This window comes from Suncus etruscus, chromosome 11 (assembly GCF_024139225.1).
Source record: "Suncus etruscus isolate mSunEtr1 chromosome 11, mSunEtr1.pri.cur, whole genome shotgun sequence".
NCBI classification, from domain to species: domain Eukaryota; kingdom Metazoa; phylum Chordata; class Mammalia; order Eulipotyphla; family Soricidae; genus Suncus; species Suncus etruscus.
In genome coordinates this window covers 9,639,252-9,665,052 of record NC_064858.1, presented here as the reverse complement: position 1 = coordinate 9,665,052, position 25,801 = coordinate 9,639,252, and the positions used below count along the sequence as shown (strand labels likewise).

The 25,801-nt window shown below is 49.2% G+C and overlaps 1 protein-coding gene across 1 annotated transcript in view; it reads left to right on the top strand.

Annotated features, from left to right (window-relative positions):
• Positions 1-7,457: 7,457 nt before the first annotated feature.
• AKAP13 (A-kinase anchoring protein 13) overlaps positions 7,458-25,801 on the top strand; it is a 102,539-nt gene continuing 84,195 nt past the window's right edge. Inside the window, exons 1-3 of the mRNA XM_049783243.1 lie at positions 7,458-7,585; positions 14,038-14,334; positions 20,433-20,616. The gene's annotated coding sequence lies outside the window, so the exon portion shown is untranslated. The remainder of the gene's footprint in view (positions 7,586-14,037; positions 14,335-20,432; positions 20,617-25,801) is intronic.

Genomic DNA, 25,801 nt, shown 5'->3' with positions numbered 1-25,801 from the left:
AGCCATTTTGTTGATAGTACCAGAAGAAATAAGGAAGTCAAGTGTTCCTTATTGTCACGCTTACTAGTTGTATGAAGAAGGAACTTTAGTTTCTTTTTGTTGGACATTTTGTTTTATTGGACCACACCCGGTGGCGCTCAGGGGCTACTCCTGGCTTTCTGCTCAGAAATTGCTCCTGGCAGGCATTGGGGGGGGGGGGAGTGGACACACACACACACACACACACACACACACACACACACACACACTGGGGAAACACACACACATTGGAAGGGGAGTGGGGAAACACACACACACACACACATTGGGGGGGAGTGGGGAAACACACAGACATTAGGCGGGAGTGGGGAAACACACACATGGGGGGAGTGGGGAAACACACATTGGGGGGAGTGGAGAAACACACACACATTGGGGGGGAGTGGGGAAACACACACACACACACACACACACACACACACACACACACACATACACACACACGATGCCGGGATTCGAACCACCCTTGTTCCTGGGTTGGCGCTTGCAAGGTACCACTATGCTATCTCTTTGGCACCTTTTTGTTGGACTTTGAGATCTGTGTCTGGGCTTGAGATAAGCGCAGTGGGGAGGGTGCTTGCCCTATACAATGTTGACCTAGCTTCTATCCCTGGTATCCCATATGGTCTCCTGAACACCACAAGGAGTAAATTTTTTTTTTTTTTTTTGGCCACACCAGCTGCACTCAGTGGTTACTCCTGGCTCTGCACTCAGAAATTCCTTGCAGGCTTGGGGGACCATATGGGATGCCTGGGATCGAATTCAGTTGACTGCATGTGCATGCATGCCCTGCCCGCTCTGCTATTGCTCCTGCCCCCAGGAGTAATTCTTTTGTTTGTTTGTTTGTTTTTGGGCCACACCCAGTAGCACCAGGGGTTACTCCTGGTTCTCTGCTCAGAAATTGCTCCTGGCAGGATTGGGGGACCATATGGGATGCCCAGATTTGAACCACCGTTGGTCCTGGGTCGGCTGCTTGCAAGGCAAACACCCTACCTCTGTGCTATCTCTCCGGCTGCAGGAGTAATTCTTGAGTGCAGAGTCCTGAGTAAGTACCACTGAGTGTGGCTCCCAAACAACAGCAACAACAGCAACAACAGTCACCACCACCACCACTACCACAACCAGTTTCTGAGGGCTCCTGAGGTCACTGGGTTTGCTTTCGCTGGCAGCATTTTCTTACTTTCCCGTGGTGCTTTGGGAGCAGGTGGAGCTGTGTTGTCAGACATTTCTGGCTTCTGAGAGGATGTATTCACAATGATTTGCTTTTCTGCATCTGCATGGCCTCATGCATTTCCACTCAGTTTTGTGGGAAGACTCTGGCTGCTTCGAAGACTAAGCTGTCGAGCTTGCTTGGGCCCTTCTGTCCACTTCACAGTGTTTGTGAAATTCTGCTGGGCCAGAGCCGGATTCATCTGATGAAAGAGTAGAGTCGAAAGGAGTTGGGATAGGAGCAGCTTTGCTATTAGAGTGCGTAAGAGTTAGGTGTGCTCAACCCCCTGTTCTCTGGGAGGCACCCAGGGGCAGGAGGTGTGCTGCTCCAACTGCCTCCATTCCTCATACCCGTTCTGCCTGCACTTCAACCTGTATCCTACCCTGTTGCAAAGGGAGTGTCTCTCTAAGAGCTGGCCTGATTATCATGACTGCAGAAAGTTGTGAAACATTTGTGTGTGAGAGAGAGAGGCTGGGTTTTATTTATTCATTTATTTCTTAAGCCACCAGCCACACGCTGCCCAATTTAGCCTTGCTGTGGAACAAGAATAGTTTGTGAGGCAGGATGGAAACTCCACCATAGTACTCAGAATTCTTGGATCAAAAACTGAAACCAAAAAACTTATACTAAAAAAACAAAAAGTCCCTATATTCTTAGAATTTTAGAAACCTTTTCTTTATGTGGGCTAGTTCCCGTTCAGGGCCTCCACCCCAAGTGATTCCTAGATTTCCTCTTATGGGATTCCTGCTGCCCCTGGAGGTTCAGGGATCTTCTCCCTGGGAGAGTCTTGGCCTGCCTGGGGAACCCAGAGTGCCCCTTGCTGCTTGGGACACTAGGAGTCAGGGCCTCTTCCTGAGCTCTGCAGCCCCCTTGCTGGCTGCCTTGTAGGTAGATGGTAGCTGCAGTATCCTTCTTACCCTGCTGGCATCCCTTAGGCCCTGTTCTTCACTGCTGGCTGGGTGCTTGCTTGCTTGTGGGCTAGAGTGTGGCTGGCTGTGGCACCCACACCAAGCCCACGTGCATTGGCTTCTCTGATCAGGTGCCTGGGCCAGACCAGCGAGGAAGTGCCTGTTCCACGCAGTGTCCACCAGGCTTCTTTCTCTCTAGGGTCTGTGAGGGGACAGAGGGAAAAGTGCTGTTTGACCTTTTAGAATAATATCATTTTTATTTGAATAAAAAAGGAGAGAGGCTACCACAGTAAACCGTGAACTATATACACAGTGATCTTTGTTGGCCTCATGCGATGACGGTGCTTTTGTCTTGGTGTTTTGTTCCTTTCTCTGTAACTGTGTCTGTTTCTCTGTCTCTGTTATTCATTTTTTCTGGAGAAAGAAACCACCTTGGCCAGTAAGACATATTCCTTAGTCTTGGCTTTCTAGTGATTTGCTGTTACTGTGTGTGCCTGGATCAATTGCCATGAGGAATTAGGTTTTTGCTTGTGTCTTTGATTTTTGGGTCTTAGCCTGCGGTAGTCAGGGATTTGGGCTCTAGCAGGCCTCCTGGCAGGGGTTGCGAGGTCCTATGGGGTGTCAGGGATTGAACTCAGGTCAGCAGTATGCAAGGCCTTGCTGCTGCATGATTATTCTTGCTCTGGAATTGTGTTCATTTTTGGTGACCAACAGGCCTGCTGGCCTAACATATCTCTAGCATCCAAACCGCAGTCATTCACCTATTTTGCCCCATGGTGACATGGGCTGCTCCCCAGTGCAGGTAGGCCTGTGTGTTGTTCCAACCCCAGCCTTGTGAGCAAGTGCCCTTTCTCGTGGCACCAAGGATGCATCAAACCCCAGTTGACATCACTAGAAAGCTTTAACAGCCTTTCCCCAAGGTTCCCACCCAAACTAACTTGCACTCGAGCAATGAACTGTGCTCAAGGCCAGAGGGTGGCCAGAGGTTGGTAAGGATTAGCTTCCCCAAGTAGGCCCATGCTGCTGGGAGCCCTGCAGGAGGCCTCCATTCCCTCAAGCTCCTTTCTTGGTACACCTCCATGGCCTGCCTTGCTTTTCCTGTGGGAACTCTCCTCTGCTTTCTATTTCTCCCCTTTCTGACCTTTAGTCTTTAATGGGCTGGTTGTTGTGGTGGTTTAAAACAAAGCTTCGGAGCGTTTGCCAACTTCATTGGTCTCAGAAACTCCTACGGGGGTTGGTCCCCAGTGCTGGGTACTATGATGAGCTCCGAGCTGGCAGGAGAGGGCACAGTGGACAGACACTCTTAGTGCCATGAAACTCCATTCTTCTACCCTGGGGATACATCTCATGGATGCAGATGAGAGTCGGATGTGGTAAAAAATAATTAAAGACAGAGGAGCTTAGTGGATATATTATATTTGTTGTTAACATAATTTATTTAGTTGTAACCCTCTATCATTTAATATTTAATGATAGCTGTCTTTAACAGGCTTGCAGCCTTTCTGAAAACAATGACCCATTCTCAGCCTCTCTCAGCCAGCTTCACTGTACCGTGAATTCCCTTCACTGCCACGGTCCCTCTTCAAGCTCTAGGGCCGAGGCTGGGTCTTGGGCTGAAGCACATGCCCAGTGCTTCATTGACTCTGTAGTGCCACACAGACCAATGCCCAAGCACTGCCCTGTGGCTCAGCCTTACTAGAAAGGGTCTCTGTACTCCAGCTGGGGAACTTCTTTTTTTTTTTTTTTTTTTTGGTTTTGGGCCACACCCGGCGGTGCTCAGGGGTTACTCCTGGCTGTCTGCTCAGAAATAGTTCCTGGCAGGCACGGGGGACCATATGGGACACTGGGATTCGAACCAACCACCTTAGGTACTGGATCGGCTGCTTGCAAGGCAAACACCGCTGTACTATTTCTCCGGGCCCTGGGGAACTTCTTGATTGAAATTCAGCCTGATGTCCTGGTACCGAGACCTCAGTGCTCCTGTCTTTGACTAATATTGTTCTTCTGTCCCTTCGTGTACCCCCAGCCCCTCCAAAAAGGAAAGTGCCATACGGAGCTAGTGTCTCGGGTCTGTAAGATCTTCTGGCCGTTTCTGTGTCTCTGTTGTGTGGAGATAAAATCCACTCTGGAAATGGAAAGTGTGGTTTTTTTTTTGTTTTTTTTGTTTTTTTTTTTTTTTGGTTTTGGTTTTGGGTCACATCTGGCAGAGCTCTGAGGTTACTCCTGACTCTATGGTTAGAAATTGCTCCTTGAGGGGCCGGGCGGTGGCGCTGGAGGTAAGGTGCCTGCCTTGCCTGCGCTAGCCTAGGACGGACCGCAGTTCGATCCCCCGGCGTCCCATATGGTCCCCCAAGAAGCCAGGAGCAACTTCTGAGTGCATAGCCAGGAGTAACCCCTGAGCATCACAGGGTGTGGCCCAAAAACCAAAAAAAAAAAAAAAAAAAAAAAAAAGAAATTGCTCCTGGCAGGCCCAGGGGACCATATAGGATGCTGGGATTCGATCCACTGTCTTTCTGCATGCAAGGCAAACTCCCTACCTCCATGCTATCTCTCCGACCCTGGAAAAGTGTTTTGAGTTTACTTCCAAAGGCCACAGTTTTACCTGGGTCAAGTGGGTGGGACTTGAGTGTCCTGCTCTCAGGTGGTATTAGCTCAGTGCCCCAGGAAAGGGCCTCCTCCCTGCTATGCTGTAGGCATTTTTAGTCTGTAGTTGGCCAGGCTAATGAGTAGGAGACATATGATGAGCTTCAGCTTTCTAGAAAATACCTCCAAGACTAGGCCTTTGATGCAGCCTTGGGCAGAAACCTGAACAGTGCCCAACCAGGAGTCTGTTTTGCTGACTGGGACATTGCATGTCCCTGGGTGGGGATGCTCTGGAACATCCCAGGTCAGCAGTTCGTTGGGGACAGCCTCTTTTGTGTGTTTTGGTCCAGTACATGCTGCCGTAGGCAGGTTTGCATGCCAGCCACGTGTGGGCCAGGCACCCAGGCCAGCCTGTTCATGGATTAGCTTCTTGTGTTGGGCTGTTGTAACCAAAGCCTATTGCTTTGCTCTGTTGTGCCTTCCTATAGAGCAGCCATAGCGGTTCATGTTCTCTGGTTAGAACAGAACCAGAAATGGGAGGGATGAGAATTCTTACCCATTTAATAGGAAAATGGTTTGGCTTTCTCTAAAGTGGTTAAAAAATTTTTTTTTTTACTATTTCCAATAATGTACTATTAAAGTGTACACAATACTGAACCTTACTTTCATGCATGCTTATAACATATATATATGTATATATATGGCTTATAATTAGAAGAAAATCTAGAACTGTTTATCAAAATTATATCTATTTTAATCATGAACCTAATTAAAAAATCACTGTGTACGAACTGCTAGAAGGGGCAGAGAGAAGACTTAGCAGGCCAGTGTATGTGCTGTGTATGCAGGGGATTCTGCTGGGATCCCTCGGACTCTGTCCTGAACCCAGCTGGGAATGGCTTCCACATTAAACAAGCAAAAAGTGGCTAGAAGAATATTTGCATATAAGGGATGTCAGCTTTTTCTTCTTTAAGGTAAAACAGATTTTTATTTAGAAATTCTGAGGTGATGGGGCCATTATACGTGGCCTACCTGGGACCGAACTGGGTTCAATCCCCGGCATCCCATATGCTCTCCCATCCTGCCAGTAGCGATTTCTGAGCACAGAGTCAGGAGCAACTCCTGAGTGCAGCCAGGTGTGGCCCAACACCACCACCCCCATCATAAAAGAAATTCTGAGGGGTTTGTGTATGTGAAAACAGATTTTTTTCGCCCCGCCCCGAAAACAGATTTTTATTTAGAAATTCTGAGTGTGTGTGTGTGTGTGTGTGTGAGAGAGAGAGAGAGAGAGAGAGAGAGAGAGAGAGAGAGAGACAGAGAGACAGAGAGACAGACTTAAGAGAATGCTGTCTTCCCCAGAGAGAGAGAGAGAGAGAGAGAGAGAGAGAGAGAGAGAGAGAGAGAGAGAGAGACTTAAGAGAATGCTATCCTCCCCAAAAAGAGAGAGAGGCCAGCACATCTCAGATATGTCAACTTTTAAACAGTCCTAAAGTGAAGCTTACTGGCCCAGGGCTTCTATCTGATTTCAAGAGTTTTGTGGGGGTGGAGTGGATGAGGAAAAACAGATCGCAGATGGTGGGGGAATGGTGAGTCATCAGATACACCACCCTCTCACCCTCCCTGAAGAATACAGTTACCATAGATCAAGAAGTCAAATGTCTTGTGAATCCCCAGACTAGTAGTTTGGAGAGTGGGTGTCACTTTGAAGTAGGACTTCTGGAGTCTCTGTGGACGAGATTGCATTTGAAGGCCTTTCTCTGCTCTGCTGTGTCCAGATCCTTCTCTGTTCTGCCATTTCTAGGCCAGCTCTTGCATTCCCTGACTGGCTGGAAGACAGGTGACGTGGCAGTGTTTTGAGGATGAACAACTTGAGGTCTTGGGGATTCAAACGTAACTGCTTTACTTTCCTCCTCCATTTCTTCTCTCTTATTTCAGGAACATTTAGTGGTACTCAAGGACTACTCCTGGTTTCATGACTGGGAACCAGTTAATACTGGGTTTGAACCTCTACCTGCCTGTAGAGGCTTCTAGCCTTTTGAGATCTCTCTGGCTCTTTCTTCCCTGAGTCTTGGAGTTTTCTGGTCCTCCAGCTCTCTCCCTTTTTGAAAAACTGCTCATCAAATAAAGACACCAGTTCTTGTTTGGTCAGCTCCACTTAAAATGTTGGTGAGAGGGGTCACAGACCTTGCTTACAGGCTATTCTGTGTTCTTGAGGCTATGTATTTACTGGCATTCACACTCTGACCCATTTTTTCTGGCAGTGCTCAGGGGTTACTCCTAGCTCTGCACTCAGAAATTGCTCCTGGCAGGCATGGGGGACCATATGGGATGCTGGAATTTGAACCACCATCTGTCCTGGATTGGCAGTGTGCAAGGCAAATGCTCTACCGCTGTGCTCTCTGGCCCATGACCCATTGTTTATGTTGGTTCAGACCACTACATTTTAGCCTCTTTACAGCCACAGCTGAGCTCTGGCTAGAAAGCAATGATCCCAAGCTCCCAAGATGGACCAGGAGATGGCTCAGTGATGTCAAGTGCTTGACGGGCTGAACCTATCACCTCCCAGCCCCACATTCTAGACTCTGGCAGCTGGAGAATCAGACAGAACTGGGCCAGTTGAGAGGCAAGCTTTATCTCCTGCGGGCTGGATGCCTGGAAGACCTGGCTTACCCTCGCCTCTTACACTTCCTTTCCCAGGGCGACTATGTTGTGACGGTGTTGCTTGAAGAAGAGGAAAAGGTGGAAGATGATGTGGTTTTCTACTTGGTGTTTTTGGGCTCAACTCTTCACCACTGCGCCAGTACTCGAAAAGTCAGTGTGGACACACTGGAGACCATCGCTCCTGGTAAGTCTCAGCTCATTTAGACTCCCGGTCAGCTTTATCAGGCCTTGAACACTGGAGGGCAATAGGATCTTCATTTGAAATGTGTTTTTGAAGGTGGTATTTGATTATGTATCTGTTGTTTCTCAGAAGAGTTTATGAAGAAAGAAGAAATAAAATTATGTTTAAAAAAAAAGACGTTGTGAATCAAAAGTTAGAAATCAGGATTAGCTGGGCCTCATCCTGCGGGATGCTGGCAGATGCTCTCCTCATAAGAATTTCCCCTCTTCCATGCTTCTTGTCTTGGGCACCCAGGTCCAGCCTTTCTTACTTATCCATACATCCCCTCAAAATCCTCAGGCCTGAGTAGGAGCCACGAAACAAAGCCACAGCCCACACCAAACTCTGCCCCTAATTGCAAAGGCCACTCACTTGGCTGGGATATTATATTTTTCTTGCCATCCTGGATCTTGAACATTTGTAGGTGATAGGAGTAGCTTTACGGGATGGCCTGGAATCCTGCAAGCCTTTCCCTTATCTGCACAGACTTAGGGTGTGGACACATGAGCCATGACCACAGCTGGATCCTCGGGCTGGGGTACCTAGAGCCTGGACTTGGGGCAGTATCTGGGTGAGGCAATGAGCTCTGGGTTCTGGGATTACGAGTGGGCCACCAGCTGTGATTACCACTGCCTTCCTTTTTCCATAGCCATACCTGCTGTCCTGACAGCCTGGATTTCTTCTTCCAGAGACCCCCACCATCTTCCGAGGGTGTCTGCAGTCACCAGTCTTGGCTGGGAAGCCCCCTGCTGACTGTGGTAGTGGACACAGCCCAGTACATTCTACATGAGTCGTCTTCCTTGCCCTACCAGTTTCTGACATGGCCCCATGTGAATTGTGCAGCTTTTTTGGGGAAGGAATTAAACATGATCACATGTACCCAAGGAGGCCATTGGGCATGCCCGGGAGGGAGCTTGTGTTCAGTATCCAGGAGGGTGACAGGGGTTTGTGCCCCAAATTGCTCCCCAGCGAGTTAACACTCCCACCCCCCACCTCGCTACATTGACTTGGGTTCGAGACACTCATCCCAGCTCTCAGACACCCCAGGATACAAACCCCTCCTGGGGGGAGGGCTCCTGGGTACCCCTTTTGTTATAGTAGATACGGGGGACAGGGATGGAAACTCTATGACACTTTCCCTGGGGGTCCCCAGCCTAGGAGAATCCTGCTATGGGGACCTTTTGGCTTTTGTAGGGGTTTGGGGTTGTCTGTTTGCTAATTGCCTAGTTTGTGAGGCCCTCAGAGGAGGGGCTGAAAGTGTAGGGAGTCTGGAATCAGAGTTTGGCATGACGGGCTTAGTGAATTAATTGTGGAATCTCCAGGACTTTAGGAGTTTCCCCAATTACCCCTTTCCCAAAGCCTCATCTCTAGCAAGTCCCCACAAGATGTGCTAGTAGTGAGAATATTTTTTTGGGTGATTTTTTTTTTTCTTTTCTGAATCAAAGAACATAAGGACATGGTTAATACATATACTCAGGATGTAGGAATTGGAAATTAATGCTTTGGAGATGAGAAAAAAAATTGGGATCAGCAACAAGATGAATTCAGTGGGGTGCTGAGGTTCATGGGAAGGCACAGTGTGGGGAAAGGAGAGGCGTCAGCTGATTAGGGAGTGTGAACCTGGCCTGGTTCTGGGTTTCAGGGAAAGGCCGTGGCTTTCCCAGATGAGCAGATCACGGTCTTGGTTAAAGTTGTCCTGCACCACGAGAATGGTCAATGCTCTGGCAGGTTGTGGAGGAAGATGTTGGCATGTGAGACATTCTTTCTTTTTTAGTTTTTGGTTCACACCCGGCAGCGCTCAGGGTTTACTCCTGGCTCTACGCTCAGAAATCACTCCTGGCAGGCTCGGGGGACCACATGGGATGCTGGGATTCGAACCACTGTCCGTCTGCATGCAAGGCAAACGTCTTACCTCCACGCTATCTCTCCAGCGTGTGAGACATTCTTAACGCACTCACTAAGTCCTTGCTCTTTCCCCCAGATGCCGCTGGTGCTCTCTTGAGCTCTGGGGATGAGTTGTCCCTATAGGTTTAGCTTCCAGCTGACCAGTTGTCATCAATACCCAAGGTGACGTAGAGGGAAACCCTAAAATGGAGATGACAGTCCAGATGTTTTCCAGTAGCAGGTTGAAGGATGATCATTTGGAGACATCCTTCCCTCTCCACTGCAAGCATGGGGGTGGGGTTGGAAGGTGGATGAGATGGGCGAGCCGGTAGGCTCAGTCCTGCGGCTGAATTTGAGAAGACTGTTCCTGTGCTTACTTAATGTCATATTTCCTCCAGTTTCCTCCAGATGGGGGCTCTGAATTCTGGCTCCCTGTGGCTCTCCTGTAGCATTTAGTTTTGACTCAAACCAGTTGATTGACTGACTGACCTTCTGCTGCTTTTTGATGTTAATTTGTAACCTTTTATTATTGGGGAGAAAACAGACATTGTCTTATTGTTTCTTTACTAGCTGACTTCAGATACTGAGGTAACAGTACCAATCTCCTCTCCTATTTTTTTTTTTTTTCTTTTCTGAGAAGCAATGAGTTGTGTATACACTCTTAATTATGAAGAAAATGTAAAGGAGAGTAAGTTTTTCTTGCCTTTCTCCCTGGAGAGATCTTTAGACAGGCTTGGATTCCTTCTACCTTTTAGTAACCTAGAGAGCCTGAGGGAAGACCTAGCTATTGAAATTAAAGCCACCTTTAGTATGCTAATGAAGGTAGGACAAACAAGTTTTACAATGACTTACATCTGGGACCTGAGTGAGAGCACAGCGGGGAGGACATTTGCCTTGGGTAGCCAGCATCCCATATGGTCCCTGAACCCCTGCCAGGAGTGATTCCTGAGTGTAGAGCCAGAAGTAATACCTGAGCATCGCCAGGTGGGGCCCCCAAACCAAAAAAAAGTCCCTACATCTAACATACTTCTGATGTGACTGGCTTAAGAATACGATTGACAACACATAAAATGAAAATGTATTTTTATTCCTGGGGGTGGGCACACCCTGCAGTGCTGGGAGCTCATCTGACTCAGTACTTTCCTGAGTGCTTAGAGTTCAACCGGGATCTCCGGCATGCCAAGACATCACTCTAGACTGCTCATAGTGACCCGTTTGCATAGGGCACTAGGGGGCCACCTTCTGTGGAGAGGTGATTCTGTGGGGAGGCAAGCTGGCCCTTGCAGGGTTCCTTTCAGGGTCTCTGTTGAAACAAAGTTCCCATTGTTTCATCCTCCCAGGAGGAGCCCGGATGGAACTTGTGCCGCTTTTAGCTGGATCGGAAATGAAGTCATTCTTGGGTCATGCTCCAGCCTGTATGTTGATCTGTAGCAGTGTTTGGTCTCCATGGGGATGCAGCCTCATACAGCGATAAGGGCCTGTGGGAGTGCTCTCTCCCACCACATCCTCTCCTGCTGCCTTCCCCCCATCCCTTTCACTGGCTTCTGGCCTGCCCCACTGGGGACAGGTTTGGGGGAGGTTTTCACAGGATCATTAACTGGGACCAATAGCTGTAGTCCTTCCCCCTCTCCACTCCCCTACCTCCTTTCCCCTCAGTTCTTTGGGGTCAGGGGAGCAGGAGCACAGAACCTTGTCTGCCTGTGCTGCAAGCAGCAGCTCCTTGTAGAAAATTTTCCTTGCGGGACCCCAGTGGGAACACGTGCCTAGCTGGTGGATAAGAGCTTCAGCTGCCTCTTTGCTGCTGACTGATTTGTGTACACCAACTTCAATTTTTCTTTCTGCCTGCTAGGCCAGGTGGTCAGTCTAAGTGCAGAGCTGGAGGGTCAGAGCTGAGTGGCTTTCTCAGGGGAACAGGCCATTTTCTTTGAGGAAGGTGGGTACCAGACTCAGGTTACCTTGGGATCACCTGGTCTGTATGCACACCTTAGCTGTGTTGTTGTCTGCGGATGGGACCTGGGTGGGCTCCCTCAGAAGGCATCTTCAGGCTGGAGTTCTCTTGTTTCTGTGCCATATCTGTGCTTCTTTCGTTGGTCAGTCCAACGGAAACTGCTGGGGCAGTTTTCAGAACTTCCCTTATTAATAAAAGCCCGTGATGTTTGTTTTCTTTCCTGGTTGCCAGGAACTGAGTGGAAGGATGAGCACCATGCGCCTCGCCTCACTACAGGCCTCACCGATGTCTCTGTGGAACCCACCAGTGGGGCAGCGCTGTATAGGGCTGCAATTTTGTCAGCCTGTGCTTGTGTCTGGCGCTGTGGGCCCCAGAACAGCCTGTGAGCGTCCAGCCAGAGGGGTGAGGGAAGTTGAACTTGGCACACCTCTCTGGACAGCTCTCTTGCCCTGCCCACGGAGTATGGAGCCAGTCTGGGGGCTGGGAGAAGGTCCTCTGCCTGTCTTCCACCTTGGCACATGCACTGGCTCTGTGGGGAGCTGGTGTAGAGATGTGCAGCTCAGGCTTGAGCCCCAAATGCCTCCCCTACTTCATCAGGAGGCCTGTCTACAGGAGGCAGATGGCAGTGGGCAGGGTACAGGGGCAGTGACTGAAGTCAGTGAGAATATGAGCAAGATCAGTATCTACTTCTGAGATGGAACCTGTAGATGGGGGCGCTTCATGGGAGGATGGGGGCTCAGGCCTGGAGAAGGTTTGGGCTCTGACAGACCAGGTACATCAGGTGTGGCAGCAGGTGGGCTGCCTCTGCTCTAGCCTGGGCCCTGCTTGCTGTGTGGGCCACAGTGCCATCCTTGCTGGAAGTGGTGCGCCTGAGAGCACAGTGGGTTGCTAGTACTTCACATTCTTCTTCTTCTTTTATTTATTTATTTATTTATTTTTTTGGTTTTTGGGTCACACCCAGCAACGCTCATGGGTTACTCCTGCTCTATGCCCAGAAATCGACCCTGGCAGGCATGGGGGACCATATGGGATGTCGGGATTCGAACCACAGTCCTTCTGCATGGAAGCCAAATGCCTTACCTCCATGCTATCTTGCCGGTCCCAGTACTTCACATTCTTACAAAAAAAACAAAAAAACAAAAAACAAAAAACGAAAACCAGGTGTTGGCTTCATCCTACGCTGTTATTTTATTTTATTTTATTTTTGGTTTTTGGGCCACACCCGGGGGTGCTCAGGGTTTACTCCTGACTATCTGCTCAGAAATAGGCCCCATACCAGAGCCTTTCTCCCTAGCCTGGGGAGTGCTGGGAGGCTTGGCAGGCCCCCAGCCATCCTTGTCTTTTTCCCCTGACTCCAGGCCTTCCCTGGGTGCCAGCTCAGATGGCCAGAAGTGGGTTCAGGTAAACTCTTAGTGGTCCTCAGGTTCCCCCCACCCTCCGTACTCCAGGGGGGAGGTGCATGGGGAGGAGGGCGGGCAGACATTTGGCTTCCGATTTCCTCCTTGATTCTGGAGACCAGCTCTTGCCAGGTATAGGGTTTTTCTCCCCTGGACTTCAGTCTTTCCCTGGGCACTGGTCTAGGTGGACTCTATAGGGGTCAACAGGCTTTCCCCCTATCTCTCCCTACAGTAATGGGAATACGCTCTGGGAGGATGGCAGGCTATTCCAGCACTGGTTTATGTTGGGACAGTCAGTGGAAATTTTTTCTCTTTGTTTTCATATTGATAGTATTGTGTGCATATATTCTATATATTCATAATATCCATCTTGTATTGGGACCTTGATACTGCCCTACAAAGCTCATTTCTAATATTTTACTGCCTCACTCCTAACCCTTACTTCCCCCCATCCTCCCATGTAGGTGCAGCTAACGACATGAAGCTCACCACATAGAGTGATGAGTGCAGTTAGAGAAATAACTACACTGAAAACTATCATAACAATGTGAATGAATGAGGGAAAAAGAAGGCCTGTCTCGAGTACAGGTGTGGGTGGGGTGGGGAGTAGGTAGATCTGGGAAATTGGTGGTGAGAATCCTGCACTGGTGAAGGGGGGTGTTCTTTACATGACTGTAATCATACAACTACAATTATATTTGTAATCATGGTGTTTAAATAAAGATAATTAAAAAAAAAAAAAAGAAATAGCTCCTGGCAGGCACAGGGGACCATATGGGACACTGGGATTCAAACCAACCACCTTAGGTCCTGGATCAGCTGCTTGCCAGGCAAATGCTGCTGTGCTATCTCTCCAGCCCTTCATCCTACACTGTTTCAGGGACTCAGGGTATAAGTGGAGGCCTCAGGCCTCTCTCCCACACAGTCAGGTCAGATGACTGCAGGGTCTACCAGGCCTGACCTTTGGCGCTTTCTTCAGTCTGTTTGCTTGCACAGCAGTGGTTGGTGCAGAGCCAGTACAGGGCTAAACGCTTGAACATGTGGCTGCTGTTTAGACAGGGGGGTAATATTCCAAGAAACAGTAATAACTTTCGTTAGGTGTTGAGAAAGGGGGATTCCTTTGAGAACGGAGTGCAGCTGCTCTGAGCAAGAGGACTCTAATATGCCTATGCTTTGGGTCTCTCCAGGCCACAACTGCAGTGAGACGGTGAAGGTGCTGCTCTGTGCCTCCAGGGATGGCCACCCAGTGCTTGTGGTGGCCGAAGGGGACTTCCAGTTCATCCGGGACGAGGCATACGATGCAGCCCAGTTCCTGGCCACCAGTGCAGGGAATCAGCTGGCTCTGAACTTCACGCGCTTCCTCGACCGCTCAGGACCCTTATCCGGGGATGTGAATGCCCTAGACCAGAAGGTGGCTCTGGCCTTCCGGCACCTGAAGCTGCCTACTGAGTGGAATGTGTTGGGGCCTGACCACGCGGAGCATGGTAAGTCAGGGTGTGACTTGGAAAGACTCGAGTCTAGCCCTCACAGACTCTGAGGGGGCAGCTGGCTGATAGCTGCCATCTCCCAGCCTTTACCCTGCAGACTGAATCTTTGTGCTACCGGGGCAGCTGGTCTTAGGGGCATCTCTTCAGGACTTCCTGACTGAGCTGTTGGCAATGTTCTTGTAGTGAGATGCTAAAGAGAGAGGAATTTATAGTAGCTTTCAGCTCTCTGGCTCTCTCTGTAGAGAGGGATCTCTTCTGGAAAGGGCTCATACTGCCAGGTGACTGGTGAAGGGAGGTACATGGGCACTGGACAGGGCCTCCACAGCCCATCAGGAGTGCCCCTGCTCCTGTGCCTGATGGCTTGTGCGGTGAGAGACCTTCCACAGATAGTTGAGTTGATCTGGAAACAGCACATCACAGGGACAGAAAACAGACCCATAGCTGCTAAGGAAGACCCAAGATTGCCATGAAAGGTTACTTAGAAGACAATGCTTAGGCTTTGGCATTGTTCTGCTCTGGAAGTGTAGTTTGACCCATCCGCAGAGTCTCAAAATGGCACCCAAGAATCACTGTCACGTCACCTCAAGGCACTGAGATGAAACCCGTCAAGTTAGGTGATTCTTGCACGTTGCCATGCGTCTAGGGGCCAGATGGGACATCTGGCACCTGACATCTGGAATCAGACTGAATTAGCCTACTCTGGGGGCCTCCCAAGTCATGCTGAGGAGACCCATCAGCCTTACCTGGCAATTCTTGGCCAACCTGGCCTGTGGTTCCACATGAGGGTTGTGTGTGTGTGTTTGGTGGGGCACACTCATTGTATGTGTGTGTGTTTGGGGGGCATACTCATTGTGTGTGTGTGTGTGTGTGTGTGTGTGTGTGTGTGTTTGGGGGGAGTCACACTCATTGATGCTCAGTTACTCCTGGCTATGTGATCAGAAACTGCTCCTGGGGGATCATATGGGACGTCGGGGGATCGAACCACAATCTGTCCCTAGGTTAGTGCGTGCAAGGCAAATGCTTTACTGCTTGTGCCACCACTCCAGCCCCCAGGGTCCTGTGTTTTTAACAATTATTCGGGCTGCCCTGGTGATATTTGGAGCATCTTGGGCCACCGCTGGTGACTCAAGGGCTATGTGGTGCCAAGGATCGAACTTGGGCTTGCCACGTGCAAGGGATGAGCCTTACCCTGTACCATCTCTCCTGCCCCCGGAATTTTAAATACCTGTCCCCTTCCCTGTGGTTGAGGGTGTCAATCAATTGTGGGACCTCCGCCCTGATATTTCTTTTTTTTTTTTTTGGTTTTTGGGTCACACCCGGTGGTGCTCAGTGGTTACTCCTGGCTGTCTGCTCAGAAATAGCTCCTGGCAGGCACGGGGGACCATATGGGACACCGGGATTCGAACCAACCACCTTAGGTTCTGGATCGACTGCTTGCAAGGCAAACACCGCTGTGCTAACTCTCCGGGCCCATTTTTTTTTTTTTTTTTTGATTTTTGGACCACACCCGGTAACGCTCAGGGGTTACTCCTGGCTATGCGCTCAGAAGTTGCTCCTGGCTTGGGGGACCATATGGGGCACCGGGGGATCGAACCGAGGTCTGTCCAAGGCTAGCGCAGGCAAGGTAGACACCTTACCTTTAGCGCCACCGCCCGGCCCCTAGCCCTGATATTTCAAGGGCAGAGCCACCTGAAGTAAGAGGACTTACTGCTGGGGAGAGTGGTGTGTCAGGAACAGTCTGTTCCCCTCAGTCCTTTCTCAAAGGGTATAGAGGAAGAAGGCTTGAAGTAGGCTTTCTTCGGGGGTTTGGTCCGGGTAGCTGCTCAGCACTATTTCCTGCTACCCTGCAGCTAGCTAGTTCCTAGGCGTTTCGAATTGCCTTTGGCATCCAAGATGAGAGATCCACGGCTGATCATCCCACGCTCCCTAGGCTCTGGTGGACCAGGGACTGGGGTCTTCATGCAGTGTTAATGGAAGATCTCTTTCTGCCTTAGGTACATTGCAAGTTTGTGGGCACATGTGTACTTGCTCCTCTTGTTGAGGTCCTGAGTAATAGCACAATGGTAGGGCATTTGCTTTGCATGCAGCTGACCCAGGATGGACCCAGTTTGATCCCCGGCATCCCATATGGTTCCTCGTACCTGTCTGGAGCGATTTCTGAGTGTTGAGCCAGAAGTAACCCCTGAGTGCTGCCAGATGTTGCTTCCCCTCCCAAATACTCTTTTCTTTTCTTTTTCTTTTTTTTTTTTTTGGTATTTGGGCCACACCCAGCGGTGCTCAGGGGTTACTCCTGGCTGTCTGCTCAGAAATAGCTCCTGGCAGGCACGGGGGACCCTATGGGACACTGGGATTCGAACCAACCACATTAGGTCCTGGATCCACTGCTTGCAAGGCAAACACCGCTGTGCTATCTCTCTGGGCCCCCAAATCCTCTTTTTGAAATGGAAAGAATGAATGCAGGTAGCATGCTTGTGGAGCCCGGAGTGATAGTACAGCAGGTAGAGGGCTTGCTGAGCATATGGCCGACCTGGGTTTTTATCTTGGACATTCTTATGGTCCCCCAAACTCTACCAGGATTAATTACTGAGTGCAGAATACAGGCATAACTCCTGAGCCAAAAACAAACAATAAAACAAACAAACCCCCATACACACCCCCACAAAACAAAACAAACCAGATGGCATGCTGGTTTGCAGGTTCTTCACAGCTCTTGGGGCCAAACCCTGCAGTACTTGGGGTGCTCCTGGCTCTCTGAGCTGGGGGTTGGTCAGCTGATGGTTCTTAGGGGAACACAGGATTCTGGAGATTGGCCCATGTCTGCCGCATGTAAAGCAGGTACCTTAACTCCTCTACTACTCTTTTGGCCCTGCACATGTTGCCTGCTCTTCATGTTGCTTTGAGAGACCAGATGTTGGTGAGTTTGCTGAGAGCATTGACAGATGCTTGTCCTCTGGTGTTTTGGTGAGAGGTTTCCACTGCCCCTCTTAGTGGTACCGATGTGCCGTGTATTCTGGTCCTGGGAAGTGGCTTTGGCTCTGTCTCTCAGCCCTTGTAGGATCTGTGGTGGCAGGGCAAGAGGAATGGCTGGACATATCCACAGCATGTTTGAAGACTGTTGTCTGACAACTTAGCTCAGGTGTTGAAGGGCTAGGGAGTGGATGTGGCTGTTGCCTCCTGCCCCAAACTCCCCACCAAAGTCTCCTGCCAGCCACAGCAAGTCTGCACACTAGAGGCAGCTGTGTGCTTGTGTTGCTGGCATAGCAGATCTTCTGCAGCTGCAGGAAGGCATTTGTGTTCAGGAATAGTGGGGATAGGAGGAGAGACCAACAAGAGGCCCAGCAAAGCAGGTGCCAGAATGGAGGGACTGGGTTGTATTCTGAGCAGGTGGGTAGGACTGAGTATGGCTGGCTTCAGGGGCAACTAGGGGACACCTTTTGATGATCTATTCAAAGGCCTGTAATGAAAGGGGGAAGGGAAGAGATAGTGATAGAGTTTGTAGGTTCATCATGCTTCAACCAAGAAAATCAGAATCCAGGGCAAAATGCCAGGTCTTCCAGGGCATCTTCCACCCCATCAAGTCAAAATGCCGGCTGCAGGAGAGCAGCTCATGCGGGCAACGGCCCACAGCCTGGTCCTGGTCTTATGTAGGGCCATCTTGAGCAGGATGCAGCCCAGGACCCAGCAGGCATTGGCATCTCTCCAGGAAGACCTCGGTCCTGCTCTGAAGCCCTGCCACTGATTCATTTAGGCCGGTCCTGATTACCCAGCATAATCTTCCTTATTAGATCAACTGATCAGGGGCCTTAATTACCTCTTTAGAAAAGCCATCACAGTGCCGACAGAGATGGAATGAGAGTTGGCCGCAGTGAGGCAAGGACATTCAGAATCTTGAAAGTAATTGAATTCTCTGTGGGCTCAGAGACCTGGCTGACCTCATAGGAAATGCAGTTAGTGATCTGCGTAACAAAGCCCAAATACAGAGGGAAAAGACACAGGCTAATGAGGGAGGAAAACAGATAGGGGAGCAGAGAACAGAGTTGAAGTCTCAATCGTGAGTGCTTTGGAGTTGAAGCTGAGATGAAAGGCGCGAAAGCAGTCAGTCACTCATGGAAAATGTTGGTTAAATAAAGCCTGTGTGCCTGAATGATTCTAGACACTAACACAACTGCATTTATTCACGCATTTGCTTTTCCTTTTGTGCCTGCTGCCTTCGCTGCAAATCCAGTTCCCAGGATCTTGTGAAGATCAAATAAAAATGTCCTCAGCATGAACAAGGGCCTAGTTAGATGTTCCTGATCTGCCTGGAGTGTAGACTCCTCTCAGCAGGACAGGAAGGCACTGCTGAGGCACCCAGTGAAAGAAACCTCTGTATCAGAGGAGGTGTGATGGTGCCCAGTGGGAGAGCCCAGGCCTTGCACAGTGTATATATAGGTGTGTGCTAGAGCATGCACATGCAGCCTGATCCCATTTACATGAAGTTCTAGAACAGGCAGAATTAATATAAAGTGAGACGATTCTGACCGAAGGCGGAGACAGTAGAAGACAGTCTCTGGGAAGGACTGTTTCTGTTCTAATAGAAATTTGGGTTTAGGGGCCCGGAGAGATAGCACAGCGGCGTTTGCCTTGCAAGCAGCCGATCCAGGACCAAAAGGTGGTTGGTTCGAATCCCGGTGTCCCATATGGTCCCCCGTGCCTGCCAGGAGCTATTTCTGAGCAGACAGCCAGGAGTAACCCCTGAGCACCGCCGGGTGTGACCCAAAAACCAAAAACCAAAAAAAAAAAAAAAAAAAAAAAATTTGGGTTTAGGGGGGCAGGCCTGAATCAGATTGTCCCATGGTTCTCTGCACCATCTGTATTTTTCGGTACATGAATAAACGAACTCATCCTCTCTAGGTTGAACTCTATCTCAGACTTGCATGCTGGAGTGTTGGGGTGAAGTGAGGTGGCGGCTTGAGCTTCCTGACAAATGCATCAGAGTGCAAGGCGGATGTGTAGAAGGCAGGGCAAGTGTGTTGATATGTGATGAGGTGATGTGGGAAACATTAATTGGTGCTTCTGGCCCATGAGTATTTGCTGCTGAACCCATTCAGTGTTTGTGTATACTTGGGAGAGATTGTAATAGCACTTGGAAGGAAAACATAGCAGAAGGGGCTTTTTTTCAGTCAAAACATGAGCTTGCTTGCACAATTGCTGGTTTTCATGAAAGGAGATTTGCTGAGTTATGGGAAGGTGGGGATTGCAGACTCAAGATGGAAGCTTCAAAGCCTGAACTTTGCAGAGGGTTGGGGGGGTCATACCCCTGGTTTTGGAGAAAGGAACCATTGATGCAGACTCCTTGGTCCCTGTGTCCTCTGACCACACAGGGTCACACAGGGCAGGTGGGTAATGGACACTATAAGTAACCTGGCCTGGACTCTGCCATCCTGGCTCTGCTTTCAAAGCCTGGGGAAGGCGGGTGGGGGGCGGAGGCCTGGATAACCTGCCAGCAGGCTACCCCTCCAAGTTAGATTTGAGCTCTGCTTTATTCTGCTCATAGCCCTTCCATATTCTGTCACCTCCAAGTGACTTCCACTTCAAGGAAAATAAACTTTAGCACTTCCCCCACCCCCTGAAAGTGATTAGTCTGTTATCTTAGAATTGGTCTCTCTTATGCCCAGAGATTCATTTCTTTCTTTCATTAAACACAAAGGCCTAGCAGTGCCAACAATTTGATTTGCCCTTAATGTGGAGCAATGAAGAGGCCCGTGTGTGCTCAATAAGCAGAACCAGTTCTGTGACCGGCTGCCAGCCCCAGCTGGGCAGCTCAGCGTGTGCCCACAGGGATCACACCATCAGTGATATACTCTTTCAGCCCTCCCCCGTACACCCCCATAGTGTGCGGAGCCTTCACTTCTCTTCGCTGTTTTAGCATGGGTGCCTTCCCTCATCTCCTGCATGGACTGGCAGGGTGATCGCCGAATCAGAAGATCAAAAGGATCTGCTCCCTGCTCCTTGGCTGGCCTCAACTTGGCTCTGCAGTCTGGTGGGCCAGTGCTGGTACCCGCTTTAGTGCTACCACTCTCCTCACCATTTACTCTTTTGTCCCCCTCCTGCAGATGGTACCCCCCGGGAAACACTCCTGCATTTTGCTGTGCGGCTGGGACTGCTGAGGTTGACGTGGCTCCTCCTGCAGAAGCCTGGTGGCCGTGGGGCCCTCAGCGTCCACAACCAGGAAGGAGTAACGCCTGTGAGGCTGGCCCTGGAGCGAGGGTATCACCAGCTGCACCAGCTCCTCATTCAGTAAGCCACCTTCTTCTTCCTGCTCCCCACCAACCTCACCCCTGCTTCGTGGTAGCTCCGCCCCCCGCCTCCCAGTGTGAATCTGCCAGGAATTCAGATCTTGCCTCTCTTGGTTGGCCTTCTGCTGGAGGGCTCCTGGCCTGCTCCTGCTCAAGGCAGTCTCTGGAAGTCCTTTTCCCCTCCTCTGCCTCCCAGCCTTACTGCTGCTCATCTCTTCAGTTGTCCTGGAAACTCAGTAAGTCTTGTCTCTGGGGGGAGCATCCCATAACCAGTGGCCAGTTCATTCCTGTGTAGGACAAGGGGAGGTAGGTTCTCCCCCACCTCGGCCTCAAAAGAGTTAATTGGAAATGAATAATGTAGTGCTGCTCGCAGAAAACATTCAGAGGGCAAGAAGGGAATGTCCACGGATATAGCGAGAGCAGTGGACTGTCCGCACGCATGGTTAAGAGCACCCAGAGGGAAGTCCTGTTAATGTGCCTGGGCTCAGTTACTCTTCCTGACTAGAGTTCTCTGGAGGAGGCTGTTGGTCAGAACAGTAGCTAGGTGTTGTCCATGTCTGAAGAGAAAAATAGGGCATCACGACAGCTATGATTCTTTCCCTTGCAGATTTAGAAAGTGTAGGAATTTCAGGGTCTTCTACTCTTTATTTACTATCTTATTCTTCTGTTATGTGTGATTCTCTTCTGCTATGTAATGGGAACAGGAGTAAACCCCAGTGGTTCTGTTCTCTTTCTTCATTGAAGGGTCCTTTGTTGCTTAAGTCAAGAGGCTTGGGTGTTCCCAAATTCATATGGAATTTGCTCATGCTAATTCTTTATTGAGTTGTTCTGTTTTTTTTTTTTTTTTTTTTTTTTTTTTTGTTGTTGTTGGGGGATTGGAAACAGGGTGGGGTGGGGGTGGTCAGTGTGGAAGCCAGGATGAGAGGAGAACTCAGAAAGTGACACTGTGCTGTTACATAAACTGGGTTTTGTTTTGCTCCACCTGCCAAGCTGATAGTTTTGTTTAGCTAGACAGGAAGTTCTTTGCAGGAATCTTTCCAAGGGCAATAGAACTAGCCACTTTTGGGTCCCTGAACTCTCCTTGGGCTATGGGGGTCCCCCCCCCCCAATCACATCTGGCCTATGAATGCGTGTGCTCATCTGAAACCAAGAGACGCCTCAGGACATTATGACTTCTATATAGGATTAATGTAACACCAATGTCTTTAAATACTGTGACCTGACATTGAAAACTGTGATGGAGGAGAATCTTTCCTGAGACCTTGAAGGAAGACTTTGAAGTTAGACAAATTAATGTGCCTGGAGCCTGTAGTTGGTCTTATGGCAGGAGCTTTGTGGGTAGGGACACCCTTTTTTTAGGGCCAAAAGTATTTTCTTTCTAATTTTCCAACTTTTGCTGAGCCTATGCAAAATTATGCCATCCCTTTTATTTTTTAGAGATGTCCCATCCTTCCCTTAATAAACTTACTTTCCCTTAGGTATGTGATGTGGGAGATGTGGGATTAATTGGATTGTGGGTTTAATTAGATCCCACTCAGTATATTCCTTGTTATTCACTGGTTAAAAACATCTTTGAATGTAGCACCTTGGATTGGTGTTTAGACCACCTATCCCACCTCTGGGTCTGGTCTGTTCCTTCCTAATACTTGGATTTTCAGGAAAGTACTTTGTTGTGTTTCAGGACTTCCACGGAGCTTTCTGCTTCTTAGGGGTTGAGGCTTAGTGTTGGAATTCCTGAATCCGTGTGACTGTGCGTGCGTGCGTGTGTGTGTGTGTGTGTGTGTGTGTGTTGTGTGTGTGTGTGTGTGTGTGTGTGTGTGTGTGTTTTCAGATCGATGTTTGCTTCCAGATCCGAGTCTTTCCAGTGTCCTGGCTTTAGAATCTGAGTTTTGATTCTATATACTCATCCACCTGAGAAACTGCTGTGCTGTTCAGGTGCAGTTCATTTCATCTTGAGCTTCTAGCCCAGTGTGTTGGGAAGCAGAGTGGTTAAGGATTGGGAAATGAGCTGTGCTGGCAGCTCATTGGATGCTTCTGAGATGTCCCCAGATGGGGTTGTTGCATAGTTTTATATAATCCAGAACACAGCGTGCTTGGAGGACAGGGTCTGTATGGCTCTAGAGTTTGGCCTCTCCTTGTGGGAATCCCTTGCCTCCTCTGAGCCAGAGAAATAAGGGTGGCAGAGAAAGATCCCTCCATCCTTCTCCATCCATCACCATCATCAATTATTTAATGCAACAGGTAAGGAAAGGTTCAGTAAGCACACTCCCCCCCCCCCCCCCCCCCGATCCTGCCCAAACTGGAATCCACGGCTCTGTTGCACACATTCTTTTTTTTTTTTTTTTTCGGTTTTTGGGCCACACCCATTTGACGCTCAAGGGTTACTCCTGGCTATGCACTCAGAAATCGCTCCTGGCTTGGGGGGACCATATGGGATGCCGGTCGATCGAACCAGGTCCATCCCACGCTAGCGCTTGCAAGGTAGACATCTTACCTCTAGTGCCACCTTCCCAGCCCCCTGTTGTACACATTCTAATTAACATGTGTTCGGAGTCAGGAGACTTCACAGACCCTCTGGCCTCACTGTGTTTCTGGAAGGATTGAGACCTGTTGCTCAAACTCATGTTTTCCTTTTTGCTTCTTAGGGCTCATGGGGGCTTATTGATTAGGTGGCGTGGATGCTGTTATCCCTGTTCTCTAACTGAGGAGATTGAGACCAGTGAGGTGAAACGAGTTACCCCAGTCATTGGCCCACAGTGTCCCAGAATCAGGCCTTGCTCCTAGCGGGATGTATTGCTGTGGTACAAGGCAGCAGAGCACATGTGGTATGGTGTATTGTGGGCACTCTAGATGCTTTCCAAGGGACAGACCAGGCCCTGCAACGTGGTGCCCTTCTACCAAGGTCTTGGCATGAGAGGTGGCTCCATTATGTAGGCGTGTCTGACAGACCCACCTGGCAGTCCCCAGCTGCCCACGTAGTGCCAAACCAGCTGGAAGCCTTTACTTAGAAAGAAAAGGGTGGAACAAATATGCTAACACTACCTAACAATCAGCAAACAGGAGTTTTCTACTTCGCATCTCTCCTACGTGCTTGCGGGCCATCCTTTCAGTGTCTTTGTATTCTGGTGAGTGGCAGGTGCTGCTAGAAATGAGTGGATACTAGGGAGAGATAGGGAGGGCACAGGACATGGACACTGAACCAGGCCTGTGCCACACTAGTTCTTGCCCTGGACTCTCCTTTTGACCTCATCATAGGCCTATGTTGTACACTGAGGGGACAGGGGACAAAATAGAGTTCCAGAGTCCCTAGAACTAATGGCTATTCTGGAACTATTAATAGATGAGGCTCACTCCCAGTGGAATTTATGGACCACATCAAAAGCAGTGCCCATGAATTTGGGAGCAGATCTGAGTTCATAGAGGGCATGGAGTGGAGTGGTGGTAGGTGGAGGGGCCAGCTGGTTCTGGGAGCTAGTTGTCAGAGCAGTTCATTCTGTCTCACGTCCTGTCTCTTTCCACATGTGTCTTCTTGCTCCCTGGCTGTGTGTTTGCAAAGGGCTTGCCTGTATTGTTTTGCTGGACTGCCTGGGAACAAAATTTAAACCTGAGGATGTATTTTTTTCTTTTTAAAGTGAAACAAGATACTTTTTATTGAACCAAACTTACTTAGAAAGATGTGAGGGGCGAAATAGGGAATACATGTTGCACATGTTCGAGAGAGAACACAGGCTTTTCCAGAGTGGATAAAAGCAAGTAATAGAGACAGGCAAGTGAGATATGTGTTCAAGTGAGCATGGGCTTGAAGAGCAAGCCCAAGTTTTTCTTCAAGGAGTTGTAAAGTTACAAAACTTAACCTGTGCTAACAAACTCTATGGCAACAGCATGTGTTTTTGGAAATACAGGTTTCTGGACGATACTGGAATCTGGAATTAGGTGCATGTGAGCAAATGAAGGGTTATTTGGTGGGTTCCACCCTCTCAGAACACAAACATCCAGTAATGTGATTGAGTGTTTGTTTTTGGTCCATTTTGAAGTTTCCTTAAAGGTATACTAGTAAAAAGAATAATGACATTTTCTCCAACCTTTTATTAGCGTGAAGAAAAGCAAAGGGTGTGGAATCGCTGTGTTAGATAAATATTTGGCTAAAATCACTCTTGGGCCAGAGCTGATGTCCCCAACAGAAAATGAAGTTGCATGATAATGAGAATAAATATGAAATGACATAAAATGTTACTGACCTCATGTGTTTATTAGAATGTAACAGTCTCTTTCAAAAAGTTCCAGCATAGGGTGAAAAAAGTGTCTCAACCTTCTGAGCCCTGAGCCACCTAAAGCCATAAGCCATATTTGCTGCCCTCAGCCATACCCTTTTTTTTTGGGGGGGGGGTGTCACACACCCGGCAGTGCTCAGAGGTTACTTCTGGCTTTATGCTCAGAAATCGCTCCTGGCAGGATCGGGGGACCGTATGGGATGCTGGGGTTTGAACCACTGTCCTTCTGCATGCAAGGCAAACACCGTACCTCCGTGCTATTTCTCCGGCCCCAGCCATACCTTTTTTGTGCCTGAGAAATGACAGTTCAGGCAAGGGTTTTTGCTAAGAACTTTCATTCTGTAAAAACTTCCTAGAAGGAACTTTGTCCTTTTTGGATGGGACCACTCCTAGCTGTATTCTAGGCCCTAGATCCATATGCTGCAGTGTAGCTAGAGCGTGTGTTGGAGGGGTATGAATTCCAGGCTCTGCACAAGTTGGGTTTGTGCTTTGCCACTTGGACTGTCTCCCTAATTCTGGAAGGAGATTTGCACTTGGAATGCTGGATATCATGGGTCTCAGCATGGTGCCTTTGAAAGGCTCTGACTATTCTAAGTCATGATTTTGATCAGTTTTTTTTTTTTTGTTTTTGTTTTTAGGCCACACCCTGTGACGCTCAGGTGTTACTCCTTGCTATGTGCTCAGAAATCGCTCCTGGCCTGGGGGACCATATGGGACGCTGAGGGATCAAACTCTGGTCCGTCCTAGGTCAGCCATGTACAAAGCAAATGCCCTACCGCTGTGCCACTGCTCTGGCCCCTTGACCAGGTTTTGAATAAATTTTTAGTGGCCACACAATGACTATGAGGACTTGTGTTGTTTGGTCAGGCTGGAGTGGTAGCCTGTGTCAAAAGGAGGAAGGGAGAGAATCTGTGT